Source organism: Aphis gossypii, chromosome 2 (genome assembly GCF_020184175.1).
Source record: "Aphis gossypii isolate Hap1 chromosome 2, ASM2018417v2, whole genome shotgun sequence".
NCBI classification, from domain to species: Eukaryota; Metazoa; Arthropoda; class Insecta; order Hemiptera; family Aphididae; genus Aphis; species Aphis gossypii.
In genome coordinates this window covers 66533623-66558716 of record NC_065531.1, presented here as the reverse complement: position 1 = coordinate 66558716, position 25094 = coordinate 66533623, and the positions used below count along the sequence as shown (strand labels likewise).

General features: G+C 23.4%; 2 long non-coding RNA genes across 35 annotated transcripts; one reads left to right on the top strand and one right to left on the bottom strand.

Annotated features, from left to right (window-relative positions):
* LOC126550092 (uncharacterized) lies at nt 1-19205 on the bottom strand. The gene is made up of 3 exons (XR_007604138.1): nt 19107-19205; nt 139-312; nt 1-56 (listed from the first exon to the last, which is right to left on the bottom strand). It is a non-coding gene; the product is annotated as an uncharacterized LOC126550092 (long non-coding RNA).
* LOC114129212 (uncharacterized) lies at nt 4495-24807 on the top strand. 34 transcript variants are annotated; one of them, XR_007604104.1, is made up of 28 exons: nt 4495-4557; nt 4757-4915; nt 6556-6637; nt 7637-7795; nt 8002-8160; nt 9804-9962; nt 10168-10322; nt 10527-10685; nt 10891-11050; nt 11252-11333; nt 12333-12414; nt 12695-12853; nt 13059-13214; nt 13420-13578; nt 13785-13944; nt 14872-15030; nt 15237-15396; nt 15598-15756; nt 15961-16120; nt 17046-17204; nt 17411-17566; nt 17772-17930; nt 18137-18293; nt 18500-18654; nt 18845-22347; nt 23156-23232; nt 23350-23530; nt 24025-24803. It is a non-coding gene; the product is annotated as an uncharacterized LOC114129212 (long non-coding RNA). The 34 variants fall into 34 exon arrangements; XR_007604110.1 differs by lacking the exons at nt 4495-4557; nt 4757-4915 and adding an exon at nt 6003-6349 and having other exon boundaries at nt 8002-8082; nt 9804-9885; nt 24025-24804; XR_007604105.1 differs by lacking the exons at nt 4495-4557; nt 4757-4915 and adding an exon at nt 6003-6349 and having other exon boundaries at nt 8002-8082; nt 24025-24804.
* The last annotated feature ends 287 nt before the right edge of the window (nt 24808-25094 follow it).

Sequence of the window (25094 nt, the reverse complement as noted above, 5' to 3'; positions counted from 1 at the left end):
ATTATACCTATTTCCAAGCTATTGATTCTATTTGCTACTTGTCCAACCTCTTCAACCTTAATGAAGTAACAAAATTAATAATTATTAGTTATTTAGTTATAATAGAAATTATTTTGAGTTTTAAAATGTATTTCTTACTCTTGGTGGTCTAATTTCTGGTCGTCGAACAAATCGAGGTGGCATATTTTCAACTTGTTGTTGATATGGTCGAGATCCTCGATATTGTGGTTGTATTTGATGAGAAGGAGGAGGTCTTGGCCCACGAGTCCGACCTCTATCGTGCCATGGATTCTCCACAGATAGTCTTTTAAACTATAAATAAACAAAAACAATTTTCATCAACATCAGTCAATGGTTGCTCATATGTGGCCCGCTACATTATTTTAATTTAATAATTATATGAAAGGTATATCGTACATACAAATCTGTCTGTACTAATGTACTATATTATGCCATATTCACATGAGTATTGATTAGTGTTGTACACGGAGTAATAATAATAATTAACTATTATAAATGTAATACTACATAGTACGAATTCTCCTTAAATGATAATATAAAATATGCATCTAGTAAATTGATACATTTGATATCTTGATGTATACGATTCAGGACTGCGAGTGATCCGAAAACGAATTATACAGTAGAGACTATAGAGTTATTTAATAGGTAAATTAATTTCCGACAGTGTGAAATAAAATATATTATGAGACATTGTAAGAATATAAAAAAACTAATTATATGAGATTTTTAAAAATTGAGTAACATTTTTTTTATATTAAAAATTATGTGTAGGTAAATATACTGTTTTAGTTTTTATTTTGAAACTAAAGAACTTAGTATTCATCTCACACATTTAAAACTTTTGCTATTAGCATAAAATATAAATTGAGAATAAATATATAATTACATTCTTAATAATATGTTTATATGAGATTTTTTAAATTTGAATAAAATTATTTTTATCAAAAATAAAGAGTAAGTAAACTATTTTAATTTTTAATTTGGAAAAAAAAAACTTAATATTCATCTCACACATTTCAAAAATTTTCCATCAGAATAAGATATTACTTCCGACAAAATATAATCTAACTAAATAAATAAACTAATTAGGACAATTAGGTATATAAGATTTTTATAATTTGAGAATCATTTTATTATTATTAAAAATTATGTGAGAGTATACTGTTTTAGTAGGTGTTTATTTAAAAAAAAAATTTAATATTCATCTCCAACATTTGAAAAAAGTCTAGGGTAAGTCTTGTTCGCGACGAACGAATATCATTATTATAATGATATTCTGGACAATGGCGACCATCCTAATCTCTCTCGTCTCCCATGTACACCACTCCGTCATATGTCTTTAATTGTTAAATTATTTATTATATTATTATTATTTATTATCTAGGTTTAATATTATTGTCTTTTGAATAATTATTATTGGTCGGTCTTTTGCCACATATGTTTTGTTATCAATTAGTTGGGTTATCAATTTATGATTATTATTGTTATTATTTTGCGGCCAACGCTCTTATTATTATTTTTTATACTGTGCGTACGTGCGTAAAGATTTTCGTCTCATGTTTTGTCGACCGATACTGTTCCGTTATTTCGTATTCTCTTTTATGTCTCTCTAATAAATATTATAGTAAGTCGCATTGAGCGCAATATATATAGATAGAACAAAACTTCGTGTATTCTTATCATATTATTTTGGATTTTTCTTCGTTACCAACACGGCATAACTTTATTATTCTTTTTCGCCATTACGGCATACATTCATTGGCGTTCTTATTATTTTATTTATCCTTCGGTTTGTCGTGTGCCCCTGTGCCCATGTAAAGTAACACGAACGATAATTATTCTATACGGCACCCTGCAATCGTCAACTAAGTAAGTTTGTTTAGTTGGTCTGCCGTTGTCATCACCACCATCACGTCAAGACTCCTCCATCTCATCACCGGGCTGTTTCAGTCTCGTGTAAGTCTGCCGGCACTCGCCGTGGTGTGTGGGAGGACTCCTAGGTCAGCCAGAACATCCGCAATGTCCACTTCAAGATGCTGTTACATAGCATTAAGTTTAGTTATAAAGGGTGAGCAACTTTATGTTGATAAAATATTAATGCTGAAAGAATATAATATAAGAAAATAAATTAAATAATTAAATAAGACTTTAAAAAATTAAGAATCATTTATTTTATACAAAGTTATTCGTAAGTATGATGTTTTCATTTTTATTATAAAAATAAAAAACTAATTATTCATCTCACACATTTGAAATATTTTCCATCAGAATGAGATATTAATTCAGACAAAATATAATATAAATAAATAAATAAACTAATTACATAAGACTTTTAAAATTGTTTAAACAGAATTGAAAACATAATCATATATTAAACCTATGTAATTTTTATTAAGGTATTACTATATAACATGGAAATTATCTCAATGAATTGAACCCTTTGCCATTTAAATAAGAAAATAATGGTAAACAGAGATGGTCTTGCATCACAAGAGGTTAAAAGATATGAGTCTTTTGAAAATTGAAAATCATTTGTATAAATTTTATTCGTAAGTATGAAGTTTTAATTTTTATTTTGAAAATAAAAAACTAATTATTCATCTCACACATTAGAAATACTTTTCATCAGAATAAAATATAAATGCTGAAAAAATAATATATAAAACAAGAAATAAACTTATTATATCAGAGTTTAAAAAAATTGAAAATCATTTATTTAATTTCATTTTATTCGTAATTATGATGTTTTAATTTTTATTTTGAAAATAAAAAACTAATTATTCATCTCACACATTAGAAATATTTTCCATCAGAATAAGATATTAGTTCAAACAAAATATAATATAAGTAAATAAATAAACTAATTATATAAGATTTTAAAAAATTGAGAATCATTTATTTTATACAAACTTATTCGTAATTATGATATTTTAATTTTTTATTTTGAAAATAAAAAACAAATTATTCATCTCACACATTTGTAATATTTTCCATCAGAATAAGATATTAATGCTGCAAAAATATAATATAAGTAAATAAATAAACTAATTATATAAAATTTTAAAAAATAGAGAAGTATTTATTTAAATTTATTTTATTCGTAATTATGATGTTTTAATATTTATTTTAAAAATGAAAAACTAATTATTCATCTCACACATTAGAAATATTTTCCATCAGAATAAGATATTAGTTCAAACAAAATATAATATAAGTAAATAAATAAACTAATTATATAAGATTTTAAAAAATTGAGAATCATTTATTTTATACAAACTTATTCGTAATTATGATATTTTAATTTTTTATTTTGAAAATAAAAAACTAATTATTCATCTCACACATTTGTAATATTTTCCATCAGAATAAGATATTAATGATGCAAAAATATAATATAAGTAAATAAATAAACTAATTATATAAAATTTTAAAAAATATAGAAGTATTTATTTAAATTTATTTTATTCGTAATTATGATGTTTTAATATTTATTTTAAAAATGAAAAACTAATTATTCATCTCACACATTAGAAATATTTTCCCTCAGATAAAGATATTATTCCAACAAAATATAAAAAATGAATAAATAAACTAATAACCTAAGACTTTTAAAAATTGCTTAATCAAATTGAAAACTTAATCATATATTAAACCTATGCAATTTTTGTTTAGGTATTACTGTTCAACAAGGAATTTTCCTCAAAGAATTGAAGCCTTTTCCATTTGCATCAGAAAACAATGGAAAAAAGGATGGATTGCATCACATGAAGTACTAGGAAATGAGTATTTAAAAAATAGAAAATCCTTTGTAAAATTTTTATTATATGTATGTGTGCCTTTTTATTCTTATTTTGAATTTAAAAAATTAACTATAATTCACAAACATTTGAAAAATTTTCCATCAGAATATGAAATAGTTGCAACAAAATCTAAAATATTAATAAATCAACTAATAACCAAAGACTTTTAAAAATTGCTAAATTATAATTTAAACCTGTGCAATTTTTTTTTAGATATTACTAAACAACACAGAATTTTTCTCAAAGAATACAATTCTTTGTCATTTCAATCAGAAAACCATGGAAAAAAGAGATGGTAGTGCATCATACAAATTATATTGATAGAAGACTTTAAAAAATTGAAAATGCTTTGTATACATTTTCCTATGTGCAAGTAAACTGTTTTAGTTTTTATTTTGATAATAAAAATTATTTATTCATCTCACACATTTGAAAAATTTCCATCAGAATATGATATTACTTCCAACAAAATCTAAAATATTAATAAATCAACTAATAACCAAAGACTTTTAAAAATTGCTAAATCATAATTTAAAACTTAAGTATAAGTTAAATTTGTGCAATTTTTGTATAGATTTTACAATACAACACGGAATTTTCCTCAAAGAATTCAATTCTTTGTCATTTCAATCAGAAAACCATGGAAAAAAGAGATGGTAGTGCATCATACAATTATATTGATAGAAGACTTTAAAAAATTGAAAATGCTTTGTATACATTTTCTTATGTGCAAGTAAACTGTTTTAGTTTTTATTTTGATAATAAAAATTATTTATTCATCTCACACATTTGAAAAATTTCCATCAGAATATGATATTACTTCCAACAAAATCTAAAATATTAATAAATCAACTAATAACCACAGACTTTTAAAAATTGCTAAATCATAATTAAAACTTAATCATATTTATTCCTTTGCATTTTTTGTTAAGGTATTACTATTCAACACGGAATTTTCCTCAAAGAGTTGAAGCCTTTGCCATTTAAATCAGAAAACAATGGAAAAAAGAGATGGTATTGCATCATACATATTATAATGATATAAGACTATAAAAAAAAATTGAAAATCCTCTGTATAAATTTTATTAAATGTAAGTATAATTTTTTTTTTATTTTGAATATAAAAAACTAACTATAATCACAAACATTTGAAGAATTTTCCAAGAGAATATGAATTACTTCCAACAAAATCTAAAATATTAGTAAATCAACTAATAACCAAAGACTTTTAAAAATTGCTAAATCATAATTTAAAACTTAAGTATAAGTTAATTTGTGCAATTTTTGTATAGATATTACAATACAACACGGAATTTTCCTCAAAGAATTCAATTTTGTCATTTCAATCAGAAAACCATGGAAAAAAGAGATGGTAGTGCATCATACAATTATATTGATAGAAGACTTTTAAAAAATTGAAAATGCTTGTATACATTTTCTTATGTGCAAGTAAACTGTTTTTTTTATTTTGATAATAAAAATTATTTATTCATCTCACACATTTGAAAAATTTCCATCAGAATATGATATTACTTCCAACAAAATCTAAAATTTTAATAATCAACTAATAACCACAGACTTTTAAAAATTGCTAAATCATAATTTAAAACTTAATCATATATTATTCCTTTGCATTTTTTGTTAAGGTATTACTATTCAACACGGAATTTTCCTCAAAGAGTTGAAGCTTTGCCATTTAAATCAGAAACCAATGGAAAAAAGAGATGGTATTGCATCATACATATTATAATATAAGACTATAAAAAAAAATTGAAAATCCTCTGTATAAATTTTATTAAATGTAAATATAATTTTTTAATTTTTATTTTGAATATAAAAAACTAACTATAATTCACAAACATTTGAAGAATTTTCCAAGAGAATATGAATTACTTCCAACAAAATCTAAAATATTAGTAAATCAACTAATAACCAAAGACTTTTAAAAATTGCTAAATCATAATTTAAAACTTAAGTATAAGTTAAATTTGTGCAATTTTTGTATAGATTTTACAATACAACACGGAATTTTCCTCAAAGAATTCAATTCTTTGTCATTTCAATCAGAAAACCATGGAAAAAAGAGATGGTAGTGCATCATACAATTATATTGATAGAAGACTTTAAAAAATTGAAAATGCTTTGTATACATTTTCTTATGTGCAAGTAACTGTTTTAGTTTTTATTTTGATAATAAAAATTATTTATTCATCTCACACATTTGAAAAATTTCCATCAGAATATGATATTACTTCCAACAAAATCTAAAATATTAATAAATCAACTAATAACCACAGACTTTTAAAAATTGCTAAATCATAATTTAAAACTTAATCATATATTATTCCTTTGCATTTTTTGTTAAGGTATTACTATTCAACACGGAATTTTCCTCAAAGAGTTGAAGCCTTTGCCATTTAAATCAGAAAACAATGGAAAAAAGAGATGGTATTGCATCATACATATTATAATGATATAAGACTATAAAAAAAAATTGAAAATCCTCTGTATAAATTTTATTAAATGTAAATATAATTTTTTAATTTTTATTTTGAATATAAAAAACTAACTATAATTCACAAACATTTGAAGAATTTTCCAAGAGAATATGAATTACTTCCAACAAAATCTAAAATATTAGTAAATCAACTAATAACCAAAGACTTTTAAAAATTGCTAAATCATAATTTAAAACTTAAGTATAAGTTAAATTTGTGCAATTTTTGTATAGATATTACAATACAACACGGAATTTTCCTCAAAGAATTCAATTCTTTGTCATTTCAATCAGAAAACCATGGAAAAAAGAGATGGTAGTGCATCATACAAATTATATTGATAGAAGACTTTAAAAAATTGAAAATGCTTTGTACATTTTCTTATGTGCAAGTAAACTGTTTTAGTTTTTATTTTGATAATAAAAATTATTTATTCATCTCACACATTTGAAAAATTTCCATCAGAATATGATATTACTTCCAACAAAATCTAAAATATTAATAAATCAACTAATAACCACAGACTTTTAAAAATTGCTAAATCATAATTTAAAACTTAATCATATATTATTCCTTTGCATTTTTTGTTAAGGTATTACTATTCAACACGGATTTTCCTCAAAGAGTTGAAGCCTTTGCCATTTAAATCAGAAAACAATGGAAAAAAGAGATGGTATTGCATCATACATATTATAATATAAGACTATAAAAAAAAATTGAAAATCCTCTGTATAAATTTTATTAAATGTATATATAATTTTTTAATTTTTATTTTGAATATAAAAAACTAACTATAATTCACAAACATTTGAAGAATTTTCCAAGAGAATATGAATTACTTCCAACAAAATCTAAAATATTAGTAAATCAACTAATAACCAAAGACTTTTAAAAATTGCTAAATCATAATTTAAAACTTAAGTATAAGTTAAATTTGTGCAATTTTTGTATAGATATTACAATACAACACGGAATTTTCCTCAAAGAATTCAATTCTTTGTCATTTCAATCAGAAAACCATGGAAAAAAGAGATGGTAGTGCATCATACAAATTATATTGATAGAAGACTTTTAAAAAATTGAAAATGCTTTGTATACATTTTCTTATGTGCAAGTAAACTGTTTTAGTTTTTATTTTGATAATAAAAATTATTTATTCATCTCACACATTTGAAAAATTTCCATCAGAATATGATATTACTTCCAACAAAATCTAAAATTTAATAAATCAACTAATAACCACAGACTTTTAAAAATTGCTAAATCATAATTTAAAACTTAATCATATATTATTCCTTTGCATTTTTTGTTAAGGTATTACTATTCAACACGGAATTTTCCTCAAAGAGTTGAAGCCTTTGCCATTTAAATCAGAAAACAATGGAAAAAAGAGATGGTATTGCATCATACATATTATAATGATATAAGACTATAAAAAAAAATTGAAAATCCTCTGTATAAATTTTATTAAATGTAAGTATAATTTTTTAATTTTTATTTTGAATATAAAAAACTAACTATAATTCACAAACATTTGAAGAATTTTCCAAGAGAATATGAATTACTTCCAACAAAATCTAAAATATTAGTAAATCAACTAATAACCAAAGACTTTTAAAAATTGCTAAATCATAATTTAAAACTTTAGTATAAGTTAAATTTGTGCAATTTTTGTATAGATTTTACAATACAACACGGAATTTTCCTCAAAGAATTCAATTTTTGTCATTTCAATCAGAAAACCATGGAAAAAAGAGATGGTAGTGCATCATACAAATTATATTGATAGAAGACTTTAAAAAAGTGAAAATGCTTTGTATACATTTTCTTATGTGCAAGTAAACTGTTTTAGTTTTTATTTTGATAATAAAAATTATTTATTCATCTCACACATTTGAAAAATTTCCATCAGAATATGATATTACTTCCAACAAAATCTAAAATTTAATAAATCAACTAATAACCACAGACTTTTAAAAATTGCTAAATCATAATTTAAAACTTAATCATATATTATTCCTTTGCATTTTTTGTTAAGGTATTACTATTCAACACGGAATTTTCCTCAAAGAGTTGAAGCCTTTGCCATTTAAATCAGAAAACAATGGAAAAAAGAGATGGTATTGCATCATACATATTATAATATAAGACTATAAAAAAAAATTGAAAATCCTCTGTATAAATTTTATTAAATGTAAATATAATTTTTTAATTTTTATTTTGAATATAAAAAACTAACTATAATTCACAAACATTTGAAGAATTTTCCAAGAGAATATGAATTACTTCCAACAAAATCTAAAATATTAGTAAATCAACTAATAACCAAAGACTTTTAAAAATTGCTAAATCATAATTTAAAACTTAAGTATAAGTTAAATTTGTGCAATTTTTGTATAGATTTTACAATACAACACGGAATTTTCCTCAAAGAATTCAATTCTTTGTCATTTCAATCAGAAAACCATGGAAAAAGAGATGGTAGTGCATCATACAAATTATATTGATAGAAGACTTAAAAAAGTGAAAATGCTTTGTGTACATTTTCTTATGTGTAAGTAAACTGTTTTAGTATTTATTTTGATAATAAAAATTATTTATTCATCTCACACATTTGAAAAATTTCCATCAGAATATGATATTACTTCCAACAAAATCTAAAATATTAATAAATCAACTAATAACCACAGACTTTTAAAAATTGCTAAATCATAATTTAAAACTTAATCATATATTATTCCTTTGCATTTTTTGTTAAGGTATTACTATTCAACACGGAATTTTCCTCAAAGAGTTGAAGCCTTTGCCATTTAAATCAGAAAACAATGGAAAAAAGAGATGGTATTGCATCATACATATTATAATATAAGACTATAAAAAAAAATGAAAATCCTCTGTATAAATTTTATTAAATGTATATATAATTTTTTAATTTTTATTTTGAATATAAAAAACTAACTATAATTCACAAACATTTGAAGAATTTTCCAAGAGAATATGAATTACTTCCAACAAAATCTAAAATATTAGTAAATCAACTAATAACCAAAGACTTTTAAAAATTGCTAAATCATAATTTAAAACTTAAGTATAAGTTAAATTTGTGCAATTTTTGTATAGATATTACAATACAACACGGAATTTCCTCAAAGAATTCAATTCTTTGTCATTTCAATCAGAAAACCATGGAAAAAAGAGATGGTAGTGCATCATACAAATTATATTGATAGAAGACTTTAAAAATTGAAAATGCTTTGTATACATTTTCTTATGTGCAAGTAAACTGTTTTAGTTTTTATTTTGATAATAAAAATTATTTATTCATCTCTCACACATTTGAAAAATTTCCATCAGAATATGATATTACTTCCAACAAAATCTAAAATATTAATAAATCAACTAATAACCACAGACTTTTAAAAATTGCTAAATCATAATTTAAAACTTAATCATATATTATTCCTTTGCATTTTTTGTTAAGGTATTACTATTCAACACGGAATTTTCCTCAAAGAGTTGAAGCCTTTGCCATTTAAATCAGAAAACAATGGAAAAAAGAGATGGTATTGCATCATACATATTATAATGATATAAGACTATAAAAAAAAATTGAAAATCCTCTGTATAAATTTTATTAAATGTAAGTATAATTTTTTAATTTTTATTTTGAATATAAAAAACTAACTATAATTCACAAACATTTGAAGAATTTTCCAAGAGAATATGAATTACTTCCAACAAAATCTAAAATATTAGTAAATCAACTAATAACCAAAGACTTTTAAAAATTGCTAAATCATAATTTAAAACTTAGTATAAGTTAAATTTGTGCAATTTTTGTATAGATTTTACAATACAACACGGAATTTTCCTCAAAGAATTCAATTCTTTGTCATTTCAATCAGAAAACCATGGAAAAAGAGATGGTAGTGCATCATACAAATTATATTGATAGAAGACTTTAAAAAAGTGAAAATGCTTTGTGTACATTTTCTTATGTGTAAGTAAACTGTTTTAGTATTTATTTTGATAATAAAAATTATTTATTCATCTCACACATTTGAAAAATTTCCATCAGAATATGATTTACTTCCAACAAAATCTAAAATATTAATAAATCAACTAATAACCACAGACTTTTAAAAATTGCTAAATCATAATTTAAAACTTAATCATATATTATTCCTTTGCATTTTTTGTTAAGGTATTACTATTCAACACGGAATTTTCCTCAAAGAGTTGAAGCCTTTGCCATTTAAATCAGAAAACAATGGAAAAAAGAGATGGTATTGCATCATACATATTATAATGATATAAGACTATAAAAAAAAATTGAAAATCCTCTGTATAAATTTTATTAAATGTAAGTATATTTTTTAATTTTTATTTTGAATATAAAAAACTAACTCTAATTCAAAAACATTTGAAGAATTTTCCAAGAGAATATGAATTACTTCCAACAAAATCTAAAATATTAGTAAATCAACTAATAACCAAAGACTTTTAAAAATTGCTAAATCATAATTTAAAACTTAAGTATAAGTTAAATTTGTGCAATTTTTGTATAGATTTTACAATACAACACGGAATTTTCCTCAAAGAATTCAATTCTTTGTCATTTCAATCAGAAAACCATGGAAAAAAGAGATGGTAGTGCATCATACAAATTATATTGATAGAAGACTTTAAAAAATTGAAAATGCTTTGTATACATTTTCTTATGTGCAAGTAAACTGTTTTAGTTTTTATTTTGATAATAAAAATTATTTATTCATCTCACACATTTGAAAAATTTCCATCAGAATATGATATTACTTCCAACAAAATCTAAAATATTAATAAATCAACTAATAACCACAGACTTTTAAAAATTGCTAAATCATAATTTAAAACTTAATCATATATTATTCCTTTGCATTTTTTGTTAAGGTATTACTATTCAACACGGAATTTTCCTCAAAGAGTTGAAGCCTTTGCCATTTAAATCAGAAAACAATGGAAAAAAGAGATGGTATTGCATCATACATATTATAATATAAGACTATAAAAAAAAATTGAAAATCCTCTGTATAAATTTTATTAAATGTAAATATATTTTTTAATTTTTTTTGAATATAAAAAACTAACTATAATTCACAAACATTTGAAGAATTTTCCAAGAGAATATGAATTACTTCCAACAAAATCTAAAATATTAGTAAATCAACTAATAACCAAAGACTTTTAAAAATTGCTAAATCATAATTTAAAACTTAAGTATAAGTTAAATTTGTGCAATTTTTGTATAGATTTTACAATACAACACGGAATTTTCCTCAAAGAATTCAATTCTTTGTCATTTCAATCAGAAAACCATGGAAAAAAAGATGGTAGTGCATCATACAAATTATATTGATAGAAGACTTTTAAAAAATTGAAAATGCTTTGTATACATTTTCTTATGTGCAAGTAAACTGTTTTAGTTTTTATTTTGATAATAAAAATTATTTATTCATCTCACACATTTGAAAAATTTCCATCAGAATATGATATTACTTCCAACAAAATCTAAAATATTAATAAATCAACTAATAACCACAGACTTTTAAAAATTGCTAAATCATAATTTAAAACTTAATCATATATTATTCCTTTGCACTTTTTGTTAAGGTATTACTATTCAACACGGAATTTTCCTCAAAGAGTTGAAGCCTTTGCCATTTAAATCAGAAAACAATGGAAAAAAGAGATGGTATTGCATCATACATATTATAATATAAGACTATAAAAAAAAATTGAAAATCCTCTGTATAAATTTTATTAAATGTATATATAATTTTTTAATTTTTATTTTGAATATAAAAACTAACTATAATTCACAAACATTTGAAGAATTTTCCAAGAGAATATGAATTACTTCCAACAAAATCTAAAATATTAGTAAATCAACTAATAACCAAAGACTTTTAAAAATTGCTAAATCATAATTTAAAACTTAAGTATAAGTTAAATTTGTGCAATTTTTGTATAGATATTACAATACAACACGGAATTTTCCTCAAAGAATTCAATTCTTTGTCATTTCAATCAGAAAACCATGGAAAAAAGAGATGGTAGTGCATCATACAAATTATATTGATAGAAGACTTTTAAAAAATTGAAAATGCTTTGTATACATTTTCTTATGTGCAAGTAAACTGCTTTAGTTTTTATTTTGATAATAAACATTATTTATTCATCTCACACATTTGAAAAATTTCCATCAGAATATGATATTACTTCCAACAAAATCTAAAATTTTAATAAATCAACTAATAACCACAGACTTTTAAAAATTGCTAAATCATAATTTAAAACTTAATCATATATTATTCCTTTGCATTTTTTGTTAAGGTATTACTATTCAACACGGAATTTTCCTCAAAGAGTTGAAGCCTTTGCCATTTAAATCAGAAAACAATGGAAAAAAGAGATGGTATTGCATCATACATATTATAATGATATAAGACTATAAAAAAAAATTGAAAATCCTCTGTATAAATTTTATTAAATGTAAGTATAATTTTTTAATTTTTATTTTGAATATAAAAAACTAACTCTAATTCAAAAACATTTGAAGAATTTTCCAAGAGAATATGAATTACTTCCAACAAAATCTAAAATATTAGTAAATCAACTAATAACCAAAGACTTTTAAAAATTGCTAAATCATAATTTAAAACTTAGTATAAGTTAAATTTGTGCAATTTTTGTATAGATTTTACAATACAACACGGAATTTTCCTCAAAGAATTCAATTCTTTGTCATTTCAATCAGAAAACCATGGAAAAAAGAGATGGTAGTGCATCATACAAATTATATTGATAGAGGACTTTAAAAAAGTGAAAATGCTTTGTGTACATTTTCTTATGTGTAAGTAAACTGTTTTAGTATTTATTTTGATAATAAAAATTATTTATTCATCTCACACATTTGAAAAATTTCCATCAGAATATGATATTACTTCCAACAAAATCTAAAATATTAATAAATCAACTAATAACCACAGACTTTTAAAAATTGCTAAATCATAATTTAAAACTTAATCATATATTATTCCTTTGCATTTTTTGTTAAGGTATTACTATTCAACACGGAATTTTCCTCAAAGAGTTGAAGCCTTTGCCATTTAAATCAGAAAACAATGGAAAAAAGAGATGGTATTGCATCATACATATTATAATGATATAAGACTATAAAAAAAAATTGAAAATCCTCTGTATAAATTTTATTAAATGTAAGTATAATATTTTAATTTTTATTTTGAATATAAAAAACTAACTATAATTCACAAACATTTGAAGAATTTTCCAAGAGAATATGAATTACTTCCAACAAAATCTAAAATATTAGTAAATCAACTAATAACCAAAGACTTTTAAAAATTGCTAAATCATAATTTAAAACTTAAGTATAAGTTAAATTTGTGCAATTTTTGTATAGATATTACAATACAACACAGAATATTCCTCAAAGAATTCAATTCTTTGTCATTTCAATCAGAAAACCATGGAAAAAAGAGATGGTAGTGCATCATACAAATTATATTGATAGAAGACTTTAAAAAATTGAAAATGCTTTGTATACATTTTCTTATGTGCAAGTAAACTGCTTTAGTTTTTATTTTGATAATAAACATTATTTATTCATCTCACACATTTGAAAAATTTCCATCAGAATATGATATTACTTCCAACAAAATCTAAAATATTAATAAATCAACTAATAACCACAGACTTTTAAAAATTGCTAAATCATAATTTAAAACTTAATCATATATTATTCCTTTGCATTTTTTGTTAAGGTATTACTATTCAACACGGAATTTTCCTCAAAGAGTTGAAGCCTTTGCCATTTAAATCAGAAAACAATGGAAAAAAGAGATGGTATTGCATCATACATATTATAATGATATAAGACTATAAAAAAAAATTGAAAATCCTCTGTATAAATTTTATTAAATGTAAGTATAATTTTTTAATTTTTATTTTGAATATAAAAAACTAACTATAATTCACAAACATTTGAAGAATTTTCCAAGAGAATATGAATTACTTCCAACAAAATCTAAAATATTAGTAAATCAACTAATAACCAAAGACTTTTAAAAATTGCTAAATCATAATTTAAAACTTAAGTATAAGTTAAATTTGTGCAATTTTTGTATAGATATAACAATACAACACGGAATATTCCTCAAAGAATTCAATTCTTTGTCATTTCAATCAGAAAACCATGGAAAAAAGAGATGGTAGTGCATCATACAAATTATATTGATAGAAGACTTTAAAAAATTGAAAATGCTTTGTATACATTTTCTTATGTGCAAGTAAACTGCTTTAGTTTTTATTTTGATAATAAACATTATTTATTCATCTCACACATTTGAAAAATTTCCATCAGAATATGATATTACTTCCAACAAAATCTAAAATATTAATAAATCAACTAATAACCACAGACTTTTAAAAATTGCTAAATCATAATTTAAAACTTAATCATATATTATTCCTTTGCATTTTTTGTTAAGGTATTACTATTCAACACGGAATTTTCCTCAAAGAGTTGAAGCCTTTGCCATTTAAATCAGAAAACAATGGAAAAAAGAGATGGTATTGCATCATACATATTATAATGATATAAGACTATAAAAAAAAATTGAAAATCCTCTGTATAAATTTTATTAAATGTAAGTATAATTTTTTAATTTTTATTTTGAATATAAAAAACTAACCATAATTCACAAACATTTGAAGAATTTTCCAAGAGAATATGAATTACTTCCAACAAAATCTAAAATATTAGTAAATCAACTAATAACCAAAGACTTTTAAAAATTGCTAAATCATAATTTAAAACTTAAGTATAAGTTAAATTTGTGCAATTTTTGTATAGATATTACAATACAACACGGAATTTTCCTCAAAGAATTCAATTCTTTGTCATTTCAATCAGAAAACCATGGAAAAAAGAGATGGTAGTGCATCATACAAATTATATTGATAGAAGACTTTAAAAAATTGAAAATGCTTTGTATACATTTTCTTATGTGCAAGTAAACTGTTTTAGTTTTTATTTTGATAATAAAAATTATTTATTCATCTCACACATTTGAAAAATTTCCATCAGAATATGATATTACTTCCAACAAAATCTAAAATTTTAATAAATCAACTAATAACCACAGACTTTTAAAAATTGCTAAATCATAATTTAAAACTTAATCATATATTATTCCTTTGCATTTTTTGTTAAGGTATTACTATTCAACACGGAATTTTCCTCAAAGAGTTGAAGCCTTTGCCATTTAAATCAGAAAACAATGGAAAAAAGAGATGGTATTGCATCATACATATTATAATGATATAAGACTATAAAAAAAAATTGAAAATCCTCTGTATAAATTTTATTAAATGTAAGTATAATATTTTAATTTTTATTTTGAATATAAAAAACTAACTATAATTCACAAACATTTGAAGAATTTTCCAAGAGAATATGAATTACTTCCAACAAAATCTAAAATATTAGTAAATCAACTAATACCAAAGACTTTTAAAAATTGCTTAATCATAATTAAAACTTAAGTATAAGTTAAATTTGTGCAATTTTTGTATAGATATTACAATACAACACAGAATATTCCTCAAAGAATTCAATTCTTTGTCATTTCAATCAGAAAACCATGGAAAAAAGAGATGGTAGTGCATCATACAAATTATATTGATAGAAGACTTTAAAAAATTGAAAATGCTTTGTATACATTTTCTTATGTGCAAGTAAACTGCTTTAGTTTTTATTTTGATAATAAACATTATTTATTCATCTCACACATTTGAAAAATTTCCATCAGAATATGATATTACTTCCAACAAAATCTAAAATATAATAAATCAACTAATAACCACAGACTTTTAAAAATTGCTAAATCATAATTTAAAACTTAATCATATATTATTCCTTTGCATTTTTTGTTAAGGTATTACTATTCAACACGGAATTTTCCTCAAAGAGTTGAAGCCTTTGCCATTAAATCAGAAAACAATGGAAAAAAGAGATGGTATTGCATCATACATATTATAATGATATAAGACTATAAAAAAAAATTGAAAATCCTCAGTATAAATTTTATTAAATGTAAGTATAATTTTTTAATTTTTATTTTGAATATAAAAAACTAACTATAATTCACAAACATTTGAAGAATTTTCCAAGAGAATATGAATTACTTCCAACAAAATCTAAAATATTAGTAAATCAACTAATAACCAAAGACTTTTAAAAATTGCTAAATCATAATTTAAAACTTAAGTATAAGTTAAATTTGTGCAATTTTTGTATAGATATAACAATACAACACGGAATATTCCTCAAAGAATTCAATTCTTTGTCATTTCAATCAGAAAACCATGGAAAAAAGAGATGGTAGTGCATCATACAAATTATATTGATAGAAGACTTTAAAAAATTGAAAATGCTTTGTATACATTTTCTTATGTGCAAGTAAACTGCTTTAGTTTTTATTTTGATAATAAACATTATTTATTCATCTCACACATTTGAAAAATTTCCATCAGAATATGATATTACTTCCAACAAAATCTAAAATATTAATAAATCAACTAATAACCACAGACTTTTAAAAATTGCTAAATCATAATTTAAAACTTAATCATATATTATTCCTTTGCATTTTTTGTTAAGGTATTACTATTCAACACGGAATTTTCCTCAAAGAGTTGAAGCCTTTGCCATTTAAATCAGAAAACAATGGAAAAAAGAGATGGTATTGCATCATACATATTATAATGATATAAGACTATAAAAAAAAATTGAAAATCCTCTGTATAAATTTTATTAAATGTAAGTATAATATTTTAATTTTTATTTTGAATATAAAAAACTAACTATAATTCACAAACATTTGAAGAATTTTCCAAGAGAATATGAATTACTTCCAACAAAATCTAAAATATTAGTAAATCAACTAATAACCAAAGACTTTTAAAAATTGCTAAATCATAATTTAAAACTTAAGTATAAGTTAAATTTGTGCAATTTTTGTATAGATTTTACAATACAACACAGAATTTTCCTCAAAGAATTCAATTCTTTGTCATTTCAATCAGAAAACCATGGAAAAAAGAGATGGTAGTGCATCATACAAATTATATTGATAGAAGACTTTAAAAAATTGAAAATGCTTTGTATACATTTTCTTATGTGTAAGTAAACTGTTTTAGTATTTATTTTGATAATAAAAATTATTTATTCATCTCACACATTTGAAAAATTTCCATCAGAATATGATATTACTTCCAACAAAATCTAAAATATTAATAAATCAACTAATAACCACAGACTTTTAAAAATTGCTAAATCATAATTTAAAACTTAATCATATATTATTCCTTTGCATTTTTTGTTAAGGTATTACTATTCAACACGGAATTTTCCTCAAAGAGTTGAAGCCTTTGCCATTTAAATCAGAAAACAATGGAAAAAAGAGATGGTATTGCATCATACATATTATAATGATATAAGACTATAAAAAAAAATTGAAAATCCTCTGTATAAATTTTATTAAATGTAAGTATAATTTTTTAATTTTTATTTTGAATATAAAAAACTAACTATAATTCACAAACATTTGAAGAATTTTCCAAGAGAATATGAATTACTTCCAACAAAATCTAAAATATTAGTAAATCAACTAATAACCAAAGACTTTTAAAAATTGCTAAATCATAATTTAAAACTTAAGTATAAGTTAAATTTGTGCAATTTTTGTATAGATTTTACAATACAACACGGAATTTTCCTCAAAGAATTCAATTCTTTGTCATTTCAAACAGAAAACAATGGAATAAAGAGATGGTATTGCATCAAACAAATTATAATGATATAAGATTTTAAAAAGATTGAAAATACTCTGTATAAATTTTCTTTTGTGTAAGTATGCTGTTTTAATTTTTGTTTTGATAATAAAAGTTATTTATTCATCTCACACATTTGAAAAGTTTTCCATCAGAATAAGATATTACTTCCAACAAAATTTAAAAATTGTATAAATAAACTAATAACCCAAGACTTTAAAAAATTGTTTAATCATAATTTAAAACCTAATCATATATTATTCCTTTGCATTTTTTGTTTAGGTATTACTATTCAACACGGAATTTTCCTCAAAGAATTGAAGCTTTTGCATTTAAATCAGAAAACAATGGAAAAAAGAGATGGTATTGCATCACATGAAGTATATTGAAATGAGTCTTTGAAAAATTGAAAATCCTTTGTATAAATTGTATTATGTGTGAGTTTGCTGTTTTTAGTTTAATTTGTTAATAAAATACTAATTATTCATCTCTCACAATTGAAAAATTTACCATCAGAATAAGATATTTTTTCCGACAAAATAGTATATAAATATAATAATACACTAAGCGCTGTTCTATTTGTATTTTTTGCGCTCAATGTGACTTACAATAATATATATATCATAGAGACAGAAAAGACAACACGAAAAACAGTGAAGCGGTAGCGGTATACTAAACAAGAGACGAAAATCTTTACGTACGTACGTATAGTAGTTAGAATAATAATAAGGGTGTTGGCCGTTAAATAATAACAATAATAATGATAAAATGATATAAAACTAATGACAATAAACATATGTGGCATAAGGCCGACCAATATTTTTTCCTTAGAAAATAGTATAACACAAAGAGAATAAATAACATGAATATTATAAAATTTCACAATTACTTTGCCAAAGTGGTGGATGGTGAGGAAGAAAGGTAATTAAAACTGTGTTGTCGTAGCTCAGACCATCGTCCCGCGATAACACATTGCTTAGCGCGAACAGGTGTAGTACGATCCATTAAATTTGCGAATCATATAAATTTTAACAGCAATTAAACATATGAAGACACGATTTTGCAAAATTTAACACTCACGCATAATTATATTATTTCCCTTACGGTAACTACTAGAAATGCGGGACGATGGTGTTGCCAACACAACGACGGATAGAGTGGCTACAATGTGTGTCGGCATCCAGTGATTTCGCTTATTGCTTCCATTTGTATCTTGTTTATTGTTGAGCATGAACTAAATAACATTTCACTGACGTCGCGTTTCCTCATCACAGGCATCGCACCGTTCTCTTGATTACCAAATTATACACACATATCAGAAAAAATAGAATAATTCTTTTGTTTGCTATAAATTAAAAATATAATTTTGTATCTATAGTAAACTATATACATTTTAAACGTACATTATAACAACGAAATAATAAATAGGTTAAGTAGTATATACCTGTTGTAAATTCTGAGGAAATATTGTGTTTCGTAGCAAAGTTTAAAAATAAATTCCAAGTTTTAGAAAATTCTGAAAAACTTCTCATTTGATAAAATGTTTTGATCGCGCTATTTATTGTACTTAATTATAAAATTTTTTTATTTTCATTTATTATATTTAATTTATTAAAGAATGAGAGAATATTTCCATCCTTTTTATTTTTACCACTCATGGCCCAAGTAATTTTATTTTAATTTTTAATTAAATGTTTTAATGGTTTATAAAATAAAATCACAGTCACAGAAAAGTTACAATAATTATTAATTATACAAAATTTTTTCATGAATACACAACTACACCAATAGAGTATCACACAAATGTGAAGCATACGTACTGCATTTATCGTAAAAACATTATAGACGATCGATTTCAAAAAATAGAATTGGGAAAACAACAGTCCATAACGATCGATTATACAAATACAATAAATGGCATTAATGCATCATGTGGGTATCTATTATATTTATCGCGGAAATATTAAAATATACAGCCTTAATATATTACTATACGTATTACATAGGCAACTTTGTGTGAAAAGTTAAATCGATTCCAAACTACGTGTACAGTAATATTTTTGAATATTTTAATTATGGTTATTTTTTAATTTGTAATTTTTATATAAATACATGTAAAAAAAAATGTACACTTATCAATTTAAAAATTATTGATTTTTCAATAGTTTACGGGACACCAATAAATTTGGGGGGGCTAAGGGAGCTTAGCCCCCCTGCGATTTGCGCCTATGCTGCTGTAGAATTCTGCCTACTGTAAAATACTTCATGCGACATAGCTAACCTACTAGCTAAACCCACATTACATATTTTTAAACGAAAACAACAAATATATTGTGTTAATTAATTCTTAATTGATGTTGAAATAAAATTATTTTTGTTTATTGAGATCTCAATCTTTGTTTGAGTTGACATAATTGATTATAGTGTAATTTAACTTTTATGTATTTTTGTATGATAAATTTAACAATTTTTAATAAATGATTGTTTAGTGGCGATTGTGATAAAAATAACTATTTTGGAATGATGTGCGTTTAAGCCATCATATCTTTTTTAAATTTAAAGTATATAAGAAATAATTATAATAATTATTAGCCATTAAGATTTTGTACACACACATACACACACATATTGATATATCATATTATAAGAACTCTAGTCTGCCGTTCAGGTGGGCAATTGCGTTATCATGGTGTCATTGTACGGACGGTAAGAGACTACGCAGATCGTCTGGACAGTAAGACATAGTTAATTAATTATAAACGTTTTTAATAATAATTTAATATATATGTATATATATATATATATATTAATGTGTGTAAAAGAAAAGGGTTAAATAAAATTAACAAGTAGTGATTCAATCGTATTTCTAACTAGCTTTAGCATATGAGTTGAGTCTAAAAATATACACACATTTTCTTTTGTCACTAAGTGGAGAAACGATGAAATTTGATTGTGTAGATCTGCTCCTAAATGTCTGGCCATTGAAATATTGGAAGCAACTTTGAAAAAGTTAAATAGTTTTTACAATAGCTCAGAATTCATGAATATTAATTAGATATGTCTCAAGGAGATTGGCTTTTTCTTCAGCAGTTAATCTATTTATTAAGAAGTATGCAACAGGGATTTTCCTATGTGAATTAATGCAATAATTAAGAACACAAGAACTTTTGTAGCTTTTGATATTGCATAAAAAAAATGGTTATATTAAATTTTCAAAGTGTTTTACCAAGCAAAAAAATTTTTATCAACATTTAATGATTTTTACTTACTTGGGACAACATTTCTTTTCAATTACTTAGATTGAAATACACTCGTAGCTGTAACTTAGTAGTCTTAATCATTATCAAAATATAGCCCACATAGGGTACAAGTTTTTGCAAGCTTCAATAAATTATTGAATTATTTTTTCAAGAAATTTAATTCATTCCTTAGAATTATCACCTTTAGAAAGTCTAAACATTTAGAAAATTCTTTTTCAAAATGTGTTTTTTATTATAAGAAAGTAACAAAATATAAAAACTTGTGAAACTTTATTCCTTGGCCAGCTTTGAAGTTGAATCCTTTCACTGAACAAGTTTTAACCATTTTTTATTCGAAAAAAATATCAAATAAAATTAAAAAAAATAAATAAATAAAAAACACTTGAAAATAGCAAAACAACATAAAAAACACACGTAAACACAACTACTGAACTACACAATTAGGTGCGTCTAATGTCCGGCGGGGAGTCTCCATTGTCCCTATTTTTTATTAAAAAAAAAAATTTAAATCTGGCACAATAGTTTTTTTTTCAAATATTGGTCACACTGTAATTATTTTTTACTCCATATCGACGCCACGTAACACGTTTCTCTGTCTAAGCGCAGTCCATTAGTTTATAGGTCTATAGTTAGTTAATTAGTTATTTTTTTATATTCTTTCTTAACACGTAATTAAAGAATTCTTTCTGTTATAATAATAAAATAACATTATTGTTTGCAAATTTAACAGAGTAAATGGCCTTTTTGTCATCCTAACACAAATATATAAAAATTCTTCACTTTAAAATCACAGACTCGTGAAACAACACCTGCCATTGTTGTGATATCTTTGAACATTGAATCAACTATTATTCCATCTCATCGGAACTGGTAAGTTATCTAATTAGTAGTTATAGTAGGTACTTACTTACTGTTTCCGAAATGTCTGAAACGCTTAAGGACGACAACACCGATTTTTTCTGTCCCACCGATGGAAAAATTTCATTTTTACAAAGTTCTAGTTAGGTTAGGTTTCACAACTGTCTTTTTTATGTGATTTATTTAGTGGAAAAGCACATACCATAATTATGTTTTGTCCTAAAAACCATGGGTAACTCCTAGTTTGACAACATGTTCATTATACATTCATCCCTACTAAAACTTAATTGTTACCTACATTCTACGCAAGTAATTTATAAAAAAAATTCTATGATTCATCCTCATGTTTACACAATGATTATTTTACCATTGTTAAGTCAATACGTTTTAATATTATAAATACAATATAAAAACATTTTGAAAATGTTATCCTCTTTTTTTAATAATAATTTATACGTATTTTGGTACATCATTCACACAATCTTATTAGATACGTTGCACAATAATGTATTGAAAACATTTTTAGGTATCTAATAATTTAGAGGTATGGTATTACATTTTTATGTATCATAAATTATAATTATTAATAAGTTTGAGTTATACTATGTGGAAATAAAAAACTTGAAATTATCCTTTTCTTGAAGAAATTTTAATTTATGTGTATATTAATAATAAATAATTTATTCATTACTTTATCTATAATAAATACAACTAAATAGACAATTTTGAATATACTTAAATTGTATTATTATTTTTTTTTTTTTATCAAATTTTCATATAAATAACATATTTTTAAATAAAAATTATTTTTTGTAATTAGATAACTACAATGGTAAACAAGTGCTCTTTGAAAACATGCAAAAACCAATATTCAAGAAACCATGTTAAACACCATAGGTAATAATTAAATTAATATATACTATTACATATAAACACCTATTCAAAGTCTTTAATTATAAATGTCGTTTTAGAGTAAATAATTAGTTTATTAATTCGTATTTTATTTATTTATAGGTTTCCACTAAAAAATAAAAAAACTTTGCAACATTGGATTTCTTTTACTGGTAGAAACGTAAGTTGGTCACCTACAAAGAGCAGCAGATTATGTAGTGAACATTTTTTAAAGACAGATTATATAGAAGAACATGGGAAGTTTAAATTAAAACCCACAGCTATACCAACCATAGAAATTCTGGTAAAGTTATATAAATAAATATATTTTTAATAGGTACTATAAATGAATAGGAAATGCATACAATTTAATTTCTAATATTTTTAGTTATTTACCAATGAACTTTTGAAATATTTTAATTTTTCATTATTATCAAAAACATTATATTATATATATTATATTTGTATAAAAATGATAATAAATCGCTAAAATAAATTATACATAATGCAAGTATGCCTTGAATAAATTGTCCATAATAAACTGACATACACTAATGTAAAATAAATATGAAGTATTATTATGTGGATGTTTTTGACTTAAATAGTAGTCCAAGAATAAAAAACTTAATTATACCCTTTTAAAGTTATTCACAGCATAAAAGTTGTGAAATGTATGAATAGAGCATATTATGAATACAATTATCAGAGTTAATGTCAATGATGGTTCTTAAATCTTAATAATAAATTGTTTAATTATATAATAGTTATGTATTTATGAATATTACATTTTTAATATAGACTATAGGATCTGAAGATTGTCCTAATGAAGAGGAGATAATCATGGATGGTATTGAAGATAGCATGTATGAGATAAATGTTTGTACTGTAGCAGATACATCGGAAAATGTATTGTACTATTTTCAGAGCATCACAGATATGGATAATAAGATTGCTAATTAATTTTTTTTGTGATATGATATGATGTTATTATTATAACTTTGAGTAATCCAAATGTATGCCAAAATCCCAGTATAATTATAAAAATGAATGACTATTATAAGTTATAAGACTAGAAATTGTAATACAAAAATTATGACATAATAAGATATAAATTACCTACTAGTAATCGCAGATATAATGGTTTCATATGCTTATATAGTTATATAACTTGGAAATTTAATGTATTATTTATATCTGTGGTTAGTAAACAACAAGGTGTATTTATCAGGATAGGTGTCAATACTCAGATTATCCATTGAACAAAAAATCTACACCAGTTGAAAACACCACTGGAAGAACTGATTACCTTTTAAGACCTGATATTATGCTTGTACTTTATGCAAAATATAAAATTTAATATCATACAAGGTAATTTAAAACAACCTGAACAATATTTAAAATAAAACTGTAGTTCTAAATAAAGAATTGTTTTAATGTTAAGTTTCATACATAATATAATAAATAAGAACTAGAAAATTTTAATTGTATGCATCACAGCTAACTGATTTTTGTTTTATACTATTGTAGATATGGTACTAGTATATAGATTTTTTTCTATCACAGTAAAAATGTATTTTGATTTATTGATTAAAAATAAAACTTAATTATTGATGCGTTAGTTAAATGTTGTTTGTTGATTTCATTTGGATATACTTACTATTCATTTTTACTATTAATTTACTCCTGGATTTTTTCAGAATTTAATAATATATAAATAGGTCCGAACTAAAACAGTTCTACTTGTAATTTTTAAAAATGATCAAATTAGACAATTTAAAGAATATTTCAGGTGAGTGACACCTGTCACTCTCTATTGGATGTCATCCGAGCATTAAAGCTTACTAAGCACTAATCCCCGCATACGAGCG